Source organism: Salmo salar, chromosome 19 (genome assembly GCF_965601325.2).
Source record: "Salmo salar chromosome 19, fSalSal1, whole genome shotgun sequence".
Classification (NCBI taxonomy): domain Eukaryota; kingdom Metazoa; phylum Chordata; class Actinopteri; order Salmoniformes; family Salmonidae; genus Salmo; species Salmo salar.
The window spans coordinates 46,539,459-46,560,550 of NC_138309.1; the positions used below are offsets into that span (position 1 = coordinate 46,539,459).

At 39.9% G+C, this 21,092-nt stretch overlaps 1 long non-coding RNA gene across 1 annotated transcript in view; it reads right to left on the reverse strand.

Annotated features, from left to right (window-relative positions):
* LOC145862299 (uncharacterized) overlaps positions 1–20,176 on the reverse strand; it is a 59,743-nt gene extending 39,567 nt beyond the window's left edge. The window contains exons 1-2 of the long non-coding RNA XR_014381621.1: positions 19,998–20,176; positions 8,397–8,783 (exon numbers count right to left, since the gene is read on the reverse strand). This is a non-coding gene — a long non-coding RNA (uncharacterized LOC145862299). The remainder of the gene's footprint in view (positions 1–8,396; positions 8,784–19,997) is intronic.
* Positions 20,177–21,092: the final 916 nt, after the last annotated feature.

Genomic DNA, 21,092 nt, shown 5'->3' on the forward strand with positions numbered 1-21,092 from the left:
CGCACCCCTAAGGGGCCCCAGTGTTGAGGATCAGCATGGCGGACGTGTTGTCATCTACCCTTACCACCTGGGGGCAGCCCGTCAGGAAGTCCAGGATCCAGTTGCAGAGGGAGATGTTTAGTCCTAAGGTCCTTAGTTTAGGATTAAACACTATGGTGTTGAACGCTGAACTGTAGTCAATGAAAAGAATTCTCATATAGGTGTTCCTTTTGTCCGGGTGGGAAAGGGCAGTGTGGAGTGCAATAGAGATTGCATAATTTCGATAGTCATTTAGGCAGGTTACCTTAGTGTTCTTGGGCACAGGGACTATGGTGGTCTGCTTGAAACATGTTGGTATTACAGACTCAGACAGGTAGAGGTTGAAAATGCCAGTGAAGACACTTGCCAGTTGGTCAGTGCATGCTCGGAGTACACACGTCCTGGTAATCCGTCAGGCTAAGCGGCCTTGTGAATGTTGACCTGTTTAAAAGGTCTTACTCACATCGGCTGCGGAAAGCATGATCACAAGTCGTCCAGAACAGCTGATGCTCTCATGCATGTTTCAGTTTTACTTGTCTCAAAGTGAGCATAGACGTTATTTAGCTCGTCTGTTAGGCTTGTGTCACTGAGCAGCTCTCAGCTGTGCTTCCCTTTGTAGTCTGTAATAGTTTGCAAGCCCTACCACATCCGATGAGTGTCGGAGCTGGTGTAGTACAATTTGATCCTGTATTGACGCTTTGCCTGTTTGATGGTTCTTTGGAGGGCATAGCAGGACTTATAAGCTTCTGGGTTAGAGTCCCGCTCCTTGAAAGCAGCAGCTCTACCCTTTAGTTCAGTGCGAATGTTGCCTGTAATCCATGGCTTCTGGTTGGGGTATGTACGTACAGTCACTGTGGGGACGATGTCCTCGATGCACTTATTAATAAAGTCAGTGACAGATGTGGTGTACTCCTCAATGCCATCGAAAGAATCCTGGAACATATTCCAGACTGCGCTAGCAAAACTGTCCTGTAGTTTAGCATCTGCTTCACATGACCACTTTTTTTGTAGATCGAGTCACTGGTGCTTTCTGCTTTCATTTTTGCTTATAAGCAGGAATCAGGAGGATAGATTTATGGTCAGATTTGCCAAATGGAGGGCGAGGGAGAGCTTTGTACGCATCTCTGTGTGTGGAGTAAAGGTGGTCTACAATTTTTTTCCCTCTGGTTGCACATTTAACATGCTGATAGAAATTAGGACGGCCATTTGAAGATGGTGTGGGAGGGGATGGCTGCCATCTTATCGGCTCTTAACCAACCATGCTATTTTTAAATATTTTTTTTCGCGTTATTCCTAACTTGTTTTGTACATGATGTTGCTGCTACTGTCTCTTATGACCGAAAAGAGCATCTGGACATCAGAACTGGGATTACTCAACTCAAATTGGATGGAGTTCTTCAATGAGTTGGACGCGAGGGATATACTACAGACACCCGACCAGGCCCAGATCCCCGTGATTCGCTGGAAATGGAAATGTAGGTTTTGCGGAAAGAGATCAGGATGCCTTATGAGGATCAAGAGACGAGTGGCTAATCTTCCCTTGCCTTTCGTTCTGCTAGCTAACGTTCAAGTACTGGAAAATAAATGGGGCGAACTGAAAGCACGTATATCCTACCAACGGGACATAAAAAATTGCAATATCTTATGTTTCATGAGTTGTGGCTGAACAAGGACATTAAGAACATACAGCTGGCGGGTTATATACTCTATCGGCAGGACAGAACAGCAGCCTCTGGTAAGACACGGGGCGGGGGTTATGCATATTTGTAAACAATAGCTGGTGAACGATATCTAAGGAAGTCTCAGGGTTTTGCTCGTCTGAGGTAAAGTATCTCATGATAAACTGGAGACCACACTATCTACCTAGAGAGTTTTCATCTGTATTTTTCGTAGCTTTCTACATAGCACCACAGACCGAGCCTGGCACTAAATGATGAGCTGTATTCCGCCACAAGCAAACAGGAAAACGCTCATCCAGAGGTGGCGCTCCTAGTGGCCGGGGACTTTAACCTCTTATAGTGCATGGAAACTTAAATCAGTTTTACCTAATTTCTATTAGGGGATAAATGAACGATTGTGGCATTTTCACTAAAAGAAAATTTCAAATATACAACCAAATATTATAGAGAATAACAGTTGCTTTCTATGATAGTTTGTTATTACATTGTTTCCATAGTGAGACGACTCCTGTGTGTGACCATATGACCAATCCATCTCTCTCTCTGAGCAGATGGAGCATATTCACCTATCCTGGCTGACAACACAGAGGTGGAGCCCAGACAGCAGGCAGACAAGGACCTGGACCATGTCCAACTCCCAACTTCCATGTCTCACTCCCCCCCTTTATTTCTCTTAAGCTTCCATTGCTCTCTCCCTCCTCTACTTTCTCTCCCCACTCCCTCCCTCTACTTTCTTTCCCCACTCTCTCCCTCTACTTTCTTTCCCCACTCCCTCCCTCTCTCGTCTAACAACAATAAGACATCATATAACGGTTCATATAATACAGAGTAGACATAGGACATTTCCCGCAAAGCGCTACAAACATCTGGTATTGCAGACAACAGATGACTATGACTTTGTAGGTCTCAAAGTCTAAGTCTAAAAGTAGATATCTATTCAAAACAAAAGACAAAAAATATGTGTTATATTTGAGATTCTTCAAAAGAAGGCACCCTTTGCCTTGACAGCTTTGCACACTATTGGCATTCTCTCAACCAGCTTCATGAGGTAGTCACATGGAATGCATTTCAATTAACAGGTGTGCCTTGTTAAAAGTTCATTTGTGGAATTTATTTCCTTCTTAATGCGTTTGAGCCAATCAGTTGTATTGTGACAAGGTAGGGGTGGTGTCACGTCCTGGCCAGTATAAGGGTTAATTGGTATTGTAGTTTGGTCAGGACGTGGCAGAGGGTATTTGTTTTATGTGGTTAGGGGTGGTGTGTTTGTTGTAGTGCAGTTGATTTAGGTATTCCGGGGTTTTTGGGCACTGTTTGATTTTCATGTATTCTATGTTTAGTCTAGTGTGTCTGTTTCTATGTTTGGGTTCATTGGGGTTGGGACTCTCAATTGAAGGCAGGTGTTGTCTATTTGCCTTTGATTGAGAGTCCCATATATGAGGGTGTGTTTGTGTTTGTCTTTTGTGGGAGATTGTTATTGCACTGCGCTTTTGTATAGCCTGCAAAACTGTTGCACTGTCGTTGTTTATTGTTTTTGTATAGTGTTCAAGTGATCGATTAATTAAACTCAAAGATGAACACGACCTCAGCTGCGTATTGGTCTACTTTTTCTGATGAGGACTTTTCTATTTCTTCTGAAGACGAAGACGACTGTGACAGGTGGTATACAGAAGATAGCCCTATTTGGTTAAAGACCAAGTCTATATTATGGCAAGAACAACTCAAATAAGCAAAGCGAAATGACAGTCAATCATTACTTTAAGACATGAAGGTCATCAATCCGGAAAATTTCAAGAACTGAAAGTTTCAAGTGCAGTCACAAAAACCATCAAGCGCTATGATGAAACTGGCTTTCATGAGGATCGCCACAGGAAAGGAAGACCCAGAGTTACCTCTGCTGCAGAGGACATGTTCATTCGAGTTAACTGCACCTCAGATTGTAGCCTAAATAAATGCTTCTCAGAGTTCAAGTAACAGACACATCTCAACATCAACTGTTCAGAAAAGACTGTGTGAATCAGGCCTTCATAGTCGAATTGCTGCAAAGAAACCACTACTAAAGGACACCAATAAGATACTTGCTTGGGCCAAGAAGCACGAGCAATGGACATTAGACCGGTGGAAAGTCCAAATTTGAGATTTTGGGTTCCAACCGCCGTGTCTTTGCAAGACACGGCGGTTGGAAGCTGGTTGAGAGAATGCCAAGAGTGTGCAAAGCTGTCATCAAGGCAAAGGCTGGCTACTTTGAAGAATCTAAAATATTTGTTCCCTTTTTGGGGGTTAGTACATGATTCCACATCTGTTATTTCATAGTTGATGTCTTCCCCATTATTCTACAATGTAGAAAATAGTACAAATATAGAAAAACCTTGGAATTTTTGACTGGTACTGTATGCTTGCCATAAAACTGCCAAGCTTTCTCAAGCAAGCCCTTATTGATCTCTGTCAAGTAACTACACACTAACAGCAAAGTAAATAGCCAAGACATTAGTATTTCCTCCATGTAAACTGTAAGGGAGTTTAACGCTGGAAGGAAGAAAACATGGGGAACCCCACATTAACTAAGCCAATTGTATTGTTTGTTTACTTGGGACTGGGCTGTCCAACAAACAGATGAGCCCCTCACACCACAGCTCATATAGACATTTGTTTACTTCTGTTGAGAGTAGGTCACTGGTGGGGAATGCAGGCTGTTTAGGGCTGGAAGCTGTTGATGTTTTCTGTGTGTGGCTGGTAGGTCCCGTAGTACTTAAGTTCTATACATGTTTGTACTTCAGGGCCACCGTATGTAAACTCGGTACGAAAACTAATTTAGAAAACATGCGAGGTAAATAAGAAAATTTTGAAATGTTTATGCAAATGTGATTAGTAATCTAATGGTTCTTCGTGTCAACAAATATTGATTGAAAACATCTGGGTGATGTGTAAAGCTCACTGCGTTCTTACAGGGAGAATTTTGCAATACAACACTAGTCCAATCACTCAGAATAACAACCTACTGACAAGGTGGAGATTTGTTTTTAAACAAAGTTATCAGTTAGATTCCAACATATGCCAATGCTGTAGTAGATCAATACAACAAACATACAACAACAACAAAAAATAGTTTGGAAATGTCTATTAAGTTGTGTGGACGGTGTGCGTCGTCATGTAAATTCAGGATTATATTTCCACTATAAACACTAAGTAGTGTTGATTTTAAAGCATTCTTTCAACTAAATATTTACATCTGATAGTGGTGATGTTGTCCATTTAATTTGACCAGATGTTTAGGTACATTCAGTGGTGGAAAATTACACAACTGTCATACTTGAGTAAAAGTAAAGGTACCTTAATAGAAAATGACTCAAGTTAAAGTGAAAGTCACCCAATAAAATACTACCTCAGCAAAAGTTTAAAAGTATAAAAAGTATAAAAGTTTAAAATGTAATTGCTATAATATAATTACTTATAAGTCAAAATCCACCCAAAACCACTCATTCCTTTATTTACAGTGTTACATAACACTAAGATCTGAGAACAATATTTTTGTGACCAAATGTTTAATTTTGTCCTTCTAATACGGTTGTTAGCAACATGTCAAAAATTTGTGTGGAAATCTGTTGCAGCTTAAGTCAACTACAAAACCCGCAATGCTCTCTCTATGAGCTGGCTGGCTAGCTAGTAGCTAGCTAGCAAGCAAACGTAGCTACACACAATAATACCAAAATAAATATCAGCATGTAAAGTAGCTAGTTAGCTGTAGAATCACCTAAACAAACTGCACTATCAATTTAGGAGTCTACAATCTCACCATGTTCAACCTGACAGATTGATGTGCCTCACAGAGTGGAGTCTGACATTCACAACGGTACCATGCAATGCACCCTGGACTACAGAGGCAGACAAATAGGAAAAATGTGCTAGACCCTCTGTTAAACTACACATTTCTCAAGGTTGGAATATCGCAAAAAAATGATCAATGGCTCATTCAAGAGAAGACAACCTAACGCGTTATGACATCGGCTAGTACTGGAATCTGAAATGTATGATAGATGTTTTCACGGGCTAAAAGTCGTATTCCTATTAACTTCCAGTGTAGTGAGAGACTTTATCACAGTGCTACGTCATACCGGACGGATCTCTGCCTGCTTGAACGCCAATAACTCAGATACAGATGAAAACATGAAATGACCTATGGAATGGATAGAACATCACTCAGAGTTCCACAAAAACAATATAATATTCAAAAATGGGTGAATCTTTACTTGAAGTATCAGAAGTATGAACCATTTTACATTCCTTATATTAAGCAAACCAGAAATTGTATTTATTTACGGATAGCCAGGGGCACACTCCAACATTATTTACAAATGAAGCCTTTGTGTTTAGTGAGTTGACCAGATCTGAGGTAGTAGGGATGACCTGGGATGTTCTCTTGATACGTGCATGAATTGGACCATTTGAAATGTACTTTTGGGTGTCAGGGAAAATGTACATTACATTTTAAAATAAAAAGTACATTATTTTCTTTAGGAATATATTGGAGTAAAAGTAAATGTCAAAAATATGAATACTAAAGTACAGGAAAAAAACAACTAAAGTTGTACTTTAAAGTATTTTTACACCACTGGATACATTCCACAGCCAATTATTTTAGAACACAACTGTATCAGAGTGAAAGAATAACATACATTTAACAGGGACAGCGCACATGAATCAACGCCAAAGTGCCAGAGTTAGCAACAAAGCAAATTTTCATCTGTAGATATCACATCTCTCTACTCAGTCTTACATTATTAGAAATGTATAGACAAGAGCCATTTAATCATAACGCCAAATATGCTTTTAGTCACTTACAACCCAGTTCAAATTGTCTGTTTAGTTCTATGGCATTAGAAAGGGTAAACATTTGTTTTTATAAAAGGAAACATTGTTCGCTCAAAGAGAAAAAAACTATTTCAAAGATGAATCCTTAAGAGGTGCTATAAACATTTAACAGCTTAATGGTATCTTGTTGCTGACATCATTTGTTCACAAGTGTAACGTAGCATGTACTTTACACAAATCTCTGAGGATTTGAAAGAGATATGAAGCCTGAGTTTACTGTCCAATAAAGCAGTAAAAAAACAACCACAACCATTAGTGGATAACAGAATGCACTTTTACGATGAGGCCTCAAAAGCGATTTAAAAAAAAACTTGATTAACTGACGGTTCGTAATCACACAAATATTAAGAATCCCAATCTTCATACACTGAGTATAGGAAGGAACACCTTCCTAATATTGAGTTGCAGCCGCTTTTGCTCTCAGAACAGCCTCAATTCGTCAAGGTATCTTCTAAGCTGTTCGTGCCAATATTTCTAGCATAGTGTTAGCCCTGTGATAGGAATCACCACACAGTGAAGCAGCATCCTAGCATCTGTTTGTAATTACTGGGATGTAGTGTATGTGTGTAATATAGAACCATCATTATGGTCTAGATGGTTCACTCTATCTGGTTTTATGGCCAATCTCCCTGTTGTGCCTTTTTATAGGTCTTGATGATCAGTGGCTAGATCTGGATAAGCCCAATAAAGCTATATTTATTTCCACAGTTATTTTGTCAGGTTTACTCCAGAGATCTTATCAGCTTTGTGGACAATGTTTATTGATGCTGAACACTGGGGTCAAACAGCTTTGGTGAAACGTGACAACATTCACATGAATGGCAGAATAAATCCAATCAAATTTTCTTTGTCACATACATGTTTAGCAGATGTTATTGCAGGTGTAGCAAAATGCTTGTGAACTAGAAGCGAAGCAGCCCACTCTGTCAGCGCCATCATACCCACAATTCTACATCTATCGGTAAGATGTTTATGTTGAGTTTAAATACCCTAAGTATTTGGTATGGGGAGTGATGGAAGACAACCTAAGAGCAGATTTGACACAACATAACCACATGAATCCATCTAGGATTTCTGATAGATGTAATTTACATATTCAGAGACATAAAATACAGCAAAACTCATTATGAAGTGCAATACCATGCAGCTGGCATTGACCACATGTACTGTGACTGGTTGGGCTTACTGCAGTTCAGCCCGAGGTAGTTGATCCGCTACGAAAGAGAAGGGTAGAGACTGACGGCACCAACATAAAGCCGTCAAATGTCTTATATTTGGAGCAGTTTACAGTTTATCAATGTATGGGTCAATGGAAGCTGGAACTAACCAAGGGAATGGTGAAATATTCTAACATCTCAGCCCAAACTTGGATTATTTCTCATCAACTCAAACCCCTTTAAAACCTTGTGACAAAAAAACGCCAAAATAATAACCAAATTCAGCTGCAACCTGCAACATTCCATAATGACAACTTAAACCATTTTGCACAAAGTAGCATAATAAACATATTAAAAGTTTGTAAAGATGTTGCTGAACCTGGCAGGAGCCTATGTCTCTACTTTGTGGGCTTTTGAAGCTTATTTTAAAATGTTTCATCCCCCTTATCAAAATACCACATTTTCAATTAAAGTTTATATCCATATTAGGTAATAAGCTTCTGCTATAAATATTGTAATATTAATCATTTTTATATGAAAAATGTTAATTACACACCAAATAACTATGCCGATCTCACCTAGAGAATTATGAAAGACAACCCTCGACCATCTACTTTAGTGTGTATTATGACTGGAAATAAACCGATCGTAACCCTAAAACATCATTAAGACATACCTGTAATGTTGCAGCTGAGTCTGGATCCAGCCAGGGTCTCCATCCGAGGACAACGGGGCAGGCTGACTGTGTATGGGTGTCTTCCAGTCAGACCAGAGTCTGATGCTTGTTCCTCCCCCTCCCTCTCTTTTTCAGATGAACGCGGTCTATTTTTTCTTAAGATATTTAAAGTTTAATTAGGTTTGAAAGACAAAGGGTTGGTTCAGGCTGTGGTCTTCTGGTCTCTCTGCTTTAGCGAAGGCTCTTGGACTGCTGGGGCTCCAATCATCAGGATGTCTTCCTCTACCCGAGCACCCCAGTGAGGTCGGTTCTGGACCTGGAGCGATGGCAGTCTCGTTTACAACTCTTTGGTACAGGAGAGACTTCAGTTGACCTCAGAGATGGCTGCTGCTGAGGAGAAGGAGGGAGTAGATATGTGAATGTGTTTGAAACCGACAGTAAATTGGTGCAATTGTAGTGGTTCCTGTCTTCATCTACACTCAGTAATGCAATTTAGCTGTTTTCTATGGCCACAGAACCGTCCTGCTACTGTGAACGTGTATAACATAGGCTAAGTGAATACATTTAATAAGTAATTTACATAGTAGTCTGGTGTTGCCATAGAATGTAATGTTAATTTCTCTACCATAAACCACCTCCGTCGTTTTAGATCATTTGGCAGTACGTCCAACCGGCCTCACAACTGCAGACCATGTGTATGGCGTCGTGTGGGCGAGTGGTTTGCCGATGACAACGTTGTGAACAGAGTGCCCCATGGTGGCGGTGGAGTTATGGTATGGGCAGGCATAAGCTAGGGACAATGTGTGGGCGAGTGGTTTATCAATGGCAATTTGAATGCACAGAGATACAGTGACAAGATCCTGAGGCCCATTAATGTCCCATTCATCTGCCGCCATTACTTCCTCTTTCAGCATGATAATGCATGTCCCCATGTCGCAAGGATCTGTCCACAATTCCTGGAAGCTGAAAATGGCCTAGTTCTTCCATGTCCTACATACTCACCAGACTTGTCACCCATTGAGCATGTTTGGGATGCTCTGGATCGACGTGTATGACAGTGTTCCAGTGGGACAACATTCCACAGGCCACAATCAACAGCCTGATTAACTGTATGCGAATGAGTTGTGTCGCACTGCATGAGGCAAATGGTGGTCACAGCAGATACTGACTGGTTTTCTGATCCACGCCCCTACCATTTTTTTGTTAAGGTATCTGTGACCAACAGATGAATATCTGTTTTCCCAGTCATGTGGAATTCATAGATTAGGGCCAAATGAATTTATTTAAATGGACTCATTATCCTTATATGAACTGTAACTCAGTAAAATCTTTGAAATTGTTGCATGATGTGTTTATATTTTTGTTCAGTATAATACAAAGAATAACATAAGGTAGAACCAAAACACACAAGAAATAAAGATAAGACATAAGAAGAACAGGAGAAGTAAGTAAGCGATATAAAGGCTCAGTTCCAGTACCATATTTACAATGTGCAGGGATACTGGAGTGACAAGAGGTATATATCTATAGGGGTAAGGTGACTAGGCATCAGGATATATGATAAACATAGTAGCAGCAGTGTAAATTATGATTGTATTTGAGTGGTGTCCATGTGTGTAGAACCTGTACTGAAAATAAATAAAATACAAGGGTCAACTCAGTCGGTGTTGACATTTTGTTAGCTATTAAGTTAGCTATTTCGCAGTCTTATAGCATGGAGATACAATCTGTTCAGGAGCCTGTTGGTATCAGACTTTGATGCACCGGTACTGCTTGCCATGTGGAAGCAGAGAGAACAGTCTATGACTTGGGTGGCTGAAGTCTTTAATGATTTTCTGGGCCTTCCTTTCACACTGCCTGATATAGAGGTCCTGAATGTCAGGGAGCTCGGTCTTAGTGGGCTATTCTCACCCCCCTCTGTAGTGCCATGTGGTCGAGGGCGGTGCTTCTGCCATACCAAGCAGTGATGTAGCCAGTCAAGATGCTCTCAATGGTACAGCTTTAGAACTTTGCGGATTTGAGGGCCCACGCCAAACTTTTCCAACTTCCTGAGGGGGAAGAGGCACTGTTGCGCCTTCTTTACAACTGTGCACGTGTGTGTGGACCATTTGAAGTCCTTAGTGATTTGGACACCGAGGAACTTGAAGCTCTCGACCCGACCCACTGTAGTCCCATCGATGTGGATGGGGGCGTCCCCCCCCCCCCCCCCCCGTTTCCTGTAGTGTAAACATTAGTTCAAGGCACAAACGTAAAAGACAATGAAGTTGTGAACTAAAATAGTCGTCAATATATGTATATTCTAATTGAAACATTATTACTATTTTCATATTGATGGTCGGACATTACTTCTATGCTTCCCAAGATAGGCCTACAGCCTATTTGCTAGCCCGTTACTCTCTATCCAACTGGACAGTGGATGTCTAAAGGAGGGGCAAGTGTTAAATGGATCAGAGTGTCTCTGACAGAAGCCAACGAGAGACAGTTATCAGAGTGTCTCTGACAGAAGCCAACGAGAGACAGTTATCAGAGGATGTTAAAAGGAGCTGGATGCCATGGAAACCAGAGTGGGAACAGGCCTTACTCAGGAGAATAGCAACTTTTGGACAGAATGGCAGGGCTTTGGCTAACTTAAATGAATACATGGAACTTATCTGCCAGGAAAGTTAGGCCTATTGACAAATTAGAACATAAAATGGGATGTAGGGTGAAAATGTGAGGTGTGGTGATACTCATAGCAGTGACTGTGTGAATAACCTTGCGTGCCAGTCACACTGCTGTGAAAAGACACTACTGTGTACATTTTTCAGATCTTAGCTCCTCCTCCACCAACAGAGACCTCCTGCATGTTTTAATAAAATTGACAGTAGCAGTCTGAGTCATTCTTGTTTAATATTATATATATATATATATCCAGCTATGTCTCCAATATGATGATCTAGAGACGCTGTGTGACGACAGAGAGAGAGCCCTATGAAACACTAGTGAAGCACTCAGCCTAAGCCTCAAAGACTGAAACGGCATTCACTTCATTTAAATGATCTGTCTGCAAATAAAACGTCTGCGATGTGACTTCTCCTCCATCCAAAGCTGCTTTTATCTGGGGCACAGATAGGGAACATTGAAGTTAACAAAAGCCATGTCCCGCTCCCAAGTATATCCAATATAGAAATGACTCCAGGCCCTAATGGCTTACCTCTCCCAGTGATATTCAGCCTAAATCGAGCCTCTCTTTGGGCTCTGCTGGATTTGAGAGAGGAACACATGAAGCGCAATGATATTGTTACTTCAGTTGAGAGGAATTTGTATGAAATCAAAGACAAACCCCAGGAGGAGAAGACTGTCGAAATCAGACAGAGCAACACACACACATCCTCTCCACTACAGCTCGGCTGTTACCAGCTGACACCAGAGATAGACAGGACCACCACTTGCCAGTGACTTCATTTGTTCATTTAGCAAACACAGCTCTTAATCTAGTGACTTTATCAGCCAACACACCTACATTTTTTGCTTTAGTTTGCTTAAAATATTTAGAATTCTCTCTGAGTCTCATGGCAAAATGTGTACAACAGCATGAGATTAGCTATACAAAAATCAAATTTTCCTCTCTGCCTCATGGCAAAATTTGTAGAATTGCAGGAAATTACAGTAGCTTTAAAAATAGCAAAACAATTTCTCAGCCTCATGGCAAAATGTGTAGAATAGCATGTGTAGGTTTTAGAAATACATTTGTTTTTAAAGACCCCTGCCAAATAATATCAACACATACAGTGCATTCGGAAAGTTTTCAGATCTCTTGACCTTTTCCGCATTTTGTTAAGTTACAGCCTTATTCTAAAACGGATTAAATTGTATTTTCCCCTCATCAATCTACACACAATACCTCATAATGACAAAACAAAAACAGGTTTTAGACATTTTAGCAAATGCATTAAAAATATAAAACTAAAATATTACATTTACATAAGTATTCAGACCCCTCTCTCAGTACTTTGTTGAAGCACCTTTGCCAGTGATTACAGCCTTGAGTCTTCTTGGGTATGACGCTACAAACTTGGTACAACTGTATTTGGGGAGTTTCTCCCATTTTTCTCTGCAGATCCTCTTAAGCTCTGTCAGGTTGGGAGCATCCACTGCACAGCTATTTTCAGATCTCTCCAGAGGTCTCTTTGCCTCGATTCTGACTAGTCTCCCAGTCCCTGCCGCTGAAAAACATCCCCACAGCATAATGCTTCCACCACCATGCTTCACCGTAGGGATGGTGCCAGATTTCCTCCAGACGTGACGCTTGGCATTCAGGCCAAAGTGTCCAATCTTGGTTTTATCAGACCAGAGAATCTTGTTTCTTATGGTCTGAGCGTCTTCATGTGCCTTTTGGAAAACTCCAAGCGGACTGTCATGTGCCTTTTACTGAGGAGTGACTTCGTCTGGCCACTACTATACAGGTCTGATTGGTGGAGTGCTGCAGAGATGGTTGTCCTTCTGGAAGGTTCTCCCATCTCCACAGAGGAACTCCGGAGGTCTGTAAGAGTGACCATCAGGTTCCTGGTAACCTCCCTGACCAAGGCCCTTCTCACCCTGTTGATCAGTTTGGCCAGGCGGCCAGCTCTACAGTAGTAGTTGGTGGTTCCAAACTTCTTCCATTTAAGAATGATGGAGGCCACTGTGTTCTTGGGAACCTTCAATGCTGCAGACATTTTTTGGTACCCTTCCCCAGATCTGTGCATCGACACAATCCTGTCTTGGAGCTCTACTGACAATTCCTTCGACCTCAAGGCTTGGTTTTAGCTCTGACATGCACTGTCAACTGTGGGACCTTATAGACAGGTGTATGCCTATCCAAATCATGTCCAATCAATTGAATTTAGCACAGGTGGACTCCAATCAGGTTGTAGACACATCTCAAGGATGATCAATGAAAACAGGATGCACCTGAGATCAATTTCGAGTCTCATAGCAAAGGGTCTGAATACTTAGGTAAATAAGGTATTTGTTTATTTTTTTGCAATAAAAATGTAAAACCAGTTTTTGCTTTGTCATTATTGGGTATTGTGTGTAGATTGATGAGGAAATTGTTTTATTAAATCCATTTTAGAATAAGGCTGTAACGTAACAAAATGTGGAAAGAGTCAAGGGGTCTGAATGCTTTCCAAATGCACTGTATATAGTTTGAGAAGGATTTCCCTTCTGTAATTTTAAGAAACATTGCCTTGTAATTCCGTTAAAACACATTCTCTTTATATATAACTTTTTAAACATATTATTTTATGATGAGGCATACAGTGCCTTCAGAAAGTATTCACACCCCCTGACTTTTTCCACATTTTATTGTTAGCCTGAATTAAAAATGGATTCAATTCAGATTGTGTCACTGGCCGACACACAATACCCAAAAATGTCAAAGTGGAATTATTTAAAAAATGTTAACAAATGAATAAAAAAAATGAAAAGCTGAAATGTCGAGTCAATAAGTATTCAACCCTTTTATTATGGCAAGCCTTAATAAGTTCAGGGGTAAAAATGTGCTTAACAAGTTGCATGGACACACTCTGTGTGCAATAATAATGATTAACATAATTTTTTTTATGACTACCTCATCTCTGTACCCCACACATACAATTATCTGTAAGAAACCTCAGTCGAGCAGTGCGTTTCAAACACAGATTCAACCACAAAGACCAGGGAGGTTTTCCAATGCCTAGCAAAGGGCACCTATTGGTAGATAAAAAAATTGTCTGGGGCATATCCAATCCAACACATTAATTACTAAGTACCACTCTTCATATTTTCAAGCATGGTGGTGGCTGCTGCATCAAGTTATGGGTATGCTTTCCATCAGTCAAGACTAAGGTTGTTTTTTAGGACAGGCAAAATCCTAGAGGAAAACCAGGTTGTCTGCTTTCCAACAGACACTGGAAGACAAATTTCACCTTTCAGCAGGACAATAACCTAAAACAGGCCAAATCTACACTGGAGTTGCTTACCAAGATGACATTGAATGTTCCTGAGTGCGATATGGCCTAAAAATCATATTTCAATTATTATTATATATTTATTTATTTTTTACTTATGGGCGATTCACCATATAGCTCAATGTTTTTAATGTTATCTAATTAAGGTTTATTGGACAATTAAAAAGGTCAACACACTGCATGTCAAGCAGTCAGGAATAATCAAATGATTTCAGGACATAACCATAAAGACACACTAATAATTTAATTATTTTATATTAGAACAGTTTAACCTGCTTTTTTGATACAATCACTTGTCTGGCTTTCAAGTCTGTCTATGAAAATGCCCCTTTTGTTTAAAATGTAACCAGAATCATGTACAATGCACATCCACTGATAATGACCAACTTCTTGTAGCAGGCGTTATAGACAATTAACACAGGTCTCATAGACAATCTCTCAAGCACAAGCCCACGTGCTACTGAGTAGCCATCTTTCTAGATTACTTGGATCTATTTCTCGCTAACAAAGGTAGAACAGTTGAACTGCTATGAACACACCCTCATGTCCGTCTACAACTGTTTGAACAACATAGTAACATCAAAACAAAGTGAACAAGCTATCTGGATATAAAGACACTAATTTCTCAGAATGAGGTGCCAATTCCTTTTATAAATGCATATTTTATGCTCATTGCACATTTATAAAAAACAGACTAGACAGCTAGCATATAACAGTCTGTGGCTAAAATGCTGCTAGCGGTACGTGGTAGGCGCGACAGCATTAATATTCCACAATCATGTTCATTGATAGTCCCATTTCAGTAGTCTGCTTTGTTCTAAAATTTGGCAGTTGGGACAGAAAAAAAACAAAAAAATACCCTTTAGAACTAGATTCTTGCAATCCAGGCTTTTGGAACATTGAGCTAAAACATACATTTGAATTAATTCTATATAAAATCGCCCTCCCTACCCATGTAGCCTAGTTACAGTTTTTACTTATATCAGCTTGAAAATCTATGGCAAGACTTGAACATGGCTCTCTAGCTAAGATCAACAACCAACTTGACAATTCTTTTTTAAAGAATAATGTGCAAACATTGTGCAATCCAGGTGTGAAAACCTCAGAGACTAACCCAGAAAGACTCACAGCTGTAATTGCTGCCAAAGGTGATTCTAACATGTTTACACAGGGGTGTGAATACTTTTGGAAATGAGATATGTGCAAACATTTCTAAAAACATGTTTCACTTTGTTATTATGCGATATTATGTGCAGATGGGTGCAATCTTTATAAATATTTCATACATTTTGAATTTAGACTGTAACACGACAACATGTGGAATAAGTCAAGGGGTATTAATACTTCCTGAAAGCACTAATATACATACACGTTGTACCTATATTTGTTTATATTCTAACCCTATATACAGTACCAGTCAACAGTTTGGAAACACCTACTCATTCCAGAGTTTTCATTTTTACTATTTTCTACATTGTAGAATAATAGTGAAGACATCAAATCTATGAAATAATACACATGGAATCATTCGAAACAAAAGGTGTGCTATATTTGAGATTCTTCAAAGTAGCCACCCTATGCCTTGACAGCTTGGCACTCTCTCAACCAGCTTTATGAGGTAGTCACCTGGAATGCCTTTCACTTAACAGGTGTGCCTTGTTAAAAGTTAATTTGTGGAATTTCTTTCCTTCTTAATGCGTTTTAGCCAATCAGATGTGTTGTGACAAGGTAGGGCTGGTATACAGAAGATGGTCTTTTACCAAATAGGGCTAAGTCCATATTATGGCAAGAACAGCTCAAATAAGCAAAGACAAATGAGAGTCCATCATTACTTTAAGACACGAAGGTCAGTCAATATGGAACATTTCAAGAATGTTGAACGTTTCTTCAAGTGCAGTCGCAAAAACCATCAAGTGCTATGATGAAACTGGCTCTCATGAGGACCGCCACAGGAAAGGAAGACCCAGAGTTACCTCTGCTGCAGAGGATAAGTTCATTAGAGTTAACTGCACCTCAGATTACAGTCCAAATAAATGGTTCACAGAGTTCAAGTAACAGACACATCAACTTTTCAGAAGAGACTGCATGAATCAGGCCTTCATGGTCAAATTGCTGCAGACACCACTACTAATGGACACCAATAAGAAGAAGAGACTTGCTTGGGCCAAGAAACACAAGCAATTAGACCGGTGGAAATCTGTGCTTTGGTCCAAATTTGAGATTTTTGGTTCCAACCGCTGTGTCTTTGTGAGACGCAGAGTAGGTGAACGGATGATCTCTGCATGTGTGGTTCCCACCGTGAAGCATGGAGAAGGAGGCGTGATGGTGCTTTACTGGTGACACTGTCAGTGATTTATTTAGAATTCAAGGCACACTTAACCAGCATGGCTATTACAGCATTTTGCAGCGATACGGCATCCCATCTGAGCTTAGTGGGACTATCATTGTTTTTCAACAGGACAATGACCCAACACATCTCCAGGCTGTGTAAGGGCTATTTGACCAAGAACGAGAGTTGCATCAGATGACCTGTCCTCCACAATCACACGAACTCAAACCAATTGGGATGGTTTGGGATGAGTTGGACTGCTGAGTGAAGGTAAAGCGGCCAACAAGTGCTCAGCATATGTGGGAACTCCTTCAAGACTGTTGGAAAAGCATTCCAGGTGAAGCTGGTCATTCATATTCCATACACCCAGTTCAATGTAACATTGATAGGTTTAGGCTACTACATGATATTCATATTTTCCCTATACCCATCATGAGGTTGCTACAACCTAGCCTTCAAATTAAAGTTTACAATGTAGATGCACACAGGTCGAGAGACAAATTTGAGGTGACAGACAGTGACATTCAATACCGCCTTGTACACTCTTGCCTGCATCTAGCTGATATAGGGTGTAATCATTAGTCCATTGGACAAATTCAGGTACGTTTATTCCTGTTTTGTTCCGTTTAAGAAACTTTTTTGGACAGAATCGACTTCAAAATGCACAACACATCAGCAGTATATGACCAGGCGAGAAAAAAACCGTTCCAAGTCAAACTGCTACACACAGCGTAACATCATAGACAGCATAGCTAATAGAACTAACGTGTTTGGAAACCCGCTACAATTCTGCAGTAATGTTACAGTGTACAGACACCCCATTCTTTCTGCAGGCATCTTTTAATCTTAATTCGGCACAGAGTTTTTGGAAAAACGTGTTCGTATAAACTCGGAAGGACATTTACACTGAAAAGTTCACAAAAAAACACATTTACTGGAAGAACTGTGCAGATGCAAAGAGTAATTCTGTGTAAATTGTTCCAAGTAGTCCTCGTGCATAGAGCTGTATGGTTTGTTTAAACTTTTAAAAATCAATCAATGGTTTTTGGTTTGGCATACATTTTACAGTGAGAAATCTGAGTCTCAGTGTAATTCTGTTAGTGTGGAATTACCCAGCATGTAATCCTTGAAACGGATTCTAAATCTGATTACAGAACAATACCCATGGGCCGTAAAGAAGGCTGTTTGAACAAGTCCAGGACACTTCCAAAGCAAAAAAAATAAAAAATAAATAACTGTCATTGTTCTAAATTGTGTTTTTCCCATAATAGCAAGTTAACTACTTCTACTTTTTAAGATATGAAAACATCTGAACGCGTTGGGTTAGCTCACATTGCATGGTGCAATCATGTTCCTAGCAGAAGAAAGCAGTTTGTTTGGATATCATATCCCCATGATAATTCAATCCAAATGTTTTGAAATTAAAGTTGATCCAGGACATGACTGGATATATTACAGATTAATTGATTCAGTGTACTCAGAGACAATAAACAGGTGATAAGAGCAAGAGGTGGGTTGTACATGAACACTGTGTGGACCTAGAGAGCCAAGATATCCTATAAACACCCTTGCTGATGTCACAGTAAACACGTGGATCATGATTCAACGAAAGAAAAACGCAAAAGAACATGGAACTGCATGTTGTTCTCTAGGCTACAGTACAAAATTAGCATCTCAGCCAAATACTGTAGGCATCTACAGTGTGTGGGTGTACATAAACATTTGTAATCATTAACACCTAACATGTCACACAGTAACAGCTAAATATCATGTAGTATAAACCACACACATACTACATCAAACATGCACAGTACATACATCAACATATATACAATTATACATCAATAAAGTACACCTATATGATGCCTATGGCAAACATACAGACCTAACAAACACGTCGCCTCTAGGTTCACAACCCACTATTACAAATGATCGTGAAATAAACAAATGATTTAATGCGAAATTCATGAAAACGACACACATAAAAAAATGACATGTCCACCACACAATTTTTAGACAGTGCATTTAAATTCAGATAAAGGCAGGACGTCATTAATACAGAAACTATAGGAGGGAGGTTTGTCGGGCAGAACGGTTGCGCGTATTACGCAGAGGCCAAGCAACCAAAATGTTGCATGTTCGAATCCCATGATGGACAACTAACATTTCAGCCAGCCTTGCAACTATTTACTACAGTACTTTTTAACTACTTAGCTAGCATGTTAGCTAACCCTTACCCTTAGTCTAGCTTTAACATAGAAACAACAAATTGAAATTCGTGTTAAATAAAATCGTGTAATGGACATGAATGCGTGATGGTGGACACACCTTTATTAAACAAAACAAAAAATCATTAATTTCAAATAAGTAATTTGCGTCTGATTCAAAATAATCTGTGAGTGTGTCGCAAACAACCTACAGACAAACACATGTAGATCCCTCAGTCTCCACTAGCTTCTAACTCTGTTCTGTTCTTGCGCGGAAATCAAGCAGCTGCTTTAAATCATCAGTAATTGCATTCATTTGTTTGAATTTAGCTCACTACTGTAGCCTTGTTCCATAACTCACAACTCAGAAATATGGTTATCCAACAGCTTTATGTCCAATTTCCTTTTCAGTAATGACCTAAAGAGGAGAGCTGAATAACATTTGAAAGCCTTCACACATGTGCCTACTTTAATTTGACTGACTACTGTCATACCCAGTCCCAGTACCTGGTGACAACATCGCAGGTGTAGAGCAGATCCCTTGCCACACAAAAACGTTATTCTGACATTTAATGAACCAAGTTTGCCATGATGCCACTGATGTAGTGGCCCAACTGTTCTTTTAAAGCAGTTATACTATTTTGACTGTCCACTATAGCCACAATATGCCTTGTTCTTTCACAGGCAAATCAGCTAACAATTCAATGTACTCTCTCAAATCATCTGTTCTCCAGGGATACTTTCAAAGAGACATGCTATAATAACATTACCTCACACTACAACAACACAAGTCAGACCGATCTCTATGGGTCAGACAGTATAGAATAGCGCTGCTCTATGACTTTGTCTTTCTCAATTGATGTGAGATGCCAGAATTGCACCCACTTGAGTCGTATTTCATATTCTGAACGTGAATTAAAACGTTACATTAATAATAAGCGAACTCGTTAAACTGCAGCAGAGATCACATTTCGCTGAGAATTCACTGCCTACACACTGCTCTTCACTCGCACAGGTACACGTTTGTTTCATTACGCATTCCATTGAATATTTCTGATAAAGCTGTAACTTTTGTATAAAAACAAAAAAATACCTGTAGGAACCTGATGGTAAGAGGGATACCTCTCTGTTGTATGTTATAGGAGCTGTCGGAAGTGAAGCGACACTGCCATTTTACTTAATTCAAAAGTCCTTGAAGGTGTTTCGATTTCGAAGCGGTTCAACTGCTCGACGCTTACAGAAACAGCCGAGCCGAGTGTCGGAGTGAAGCCGAGTCATTCAATCTTCAGACCGATGAAAATAGGATTGTGGTGGCAGCCAGTGGTGTAAAAATACTTTAAAGAACTACTTTAGTAGTTTTTGGGGGGTATCTGTACTTTACTCTATGTTTTTTACAACTTTTACTCCACTACATTCTTTAAGACATTAATGTACGTTTTACTTAAGACATTAATGTACGTTTTACTCAATACATTTTCCCTGACGCCCAAAAGTACTCCTTACATTTTGAATGCTTAACAGGACAGGAAAATTGTCCATTTCACGCACTTACCTACTGTCTCTGATCTGGCGGACTCATAAACACTTATTGACTCAAGACATTTCAGCTTTTCATTTTTAATTAACTAGTAAAAAATTCTTAAAACACAATTCCATTTTGACATAATGGGGGGTATAGCCTATTGACACAAACTCAAAAAAAAAATGTGTCAGGCTGTAACACAACAAGGTGTGGAAAAGGTCAAGGGGTGTCACCAGGGGGCATCTTCCCGGGGTGTCTTCCAGGGGCGACAACAAGGGCATCTTGCATGGACTCACTCTATGTGCAATAATTGTGTTTAACATGATTTTTTTCATGACTACCACATCTCTGTACCCCACACATACAATTATCTGTAAGAACCCTCAGTTGAGTAGTGAATTTCAAGCACAGATTCAACCACAAAGACAAGGGAGGTTTTCCAAGGCCTAGCAAAGAAGGGCACCTATTGGTAGATGGGTAAAAATAAAAAAGCAGTCATTGAATACCCCTTTGAGCATGGTGAAGTTATTAATTACACTTTGGATGGTTTATCAATACACCCAGTCACTACAAACATACAGGTCTCCTTCCTAACTCAGTTGCTGAAGAGGGATTTCACCATGAGGCAAATGGTGTCTTTAAAACAGATAGTTTAATGGCTGTGAT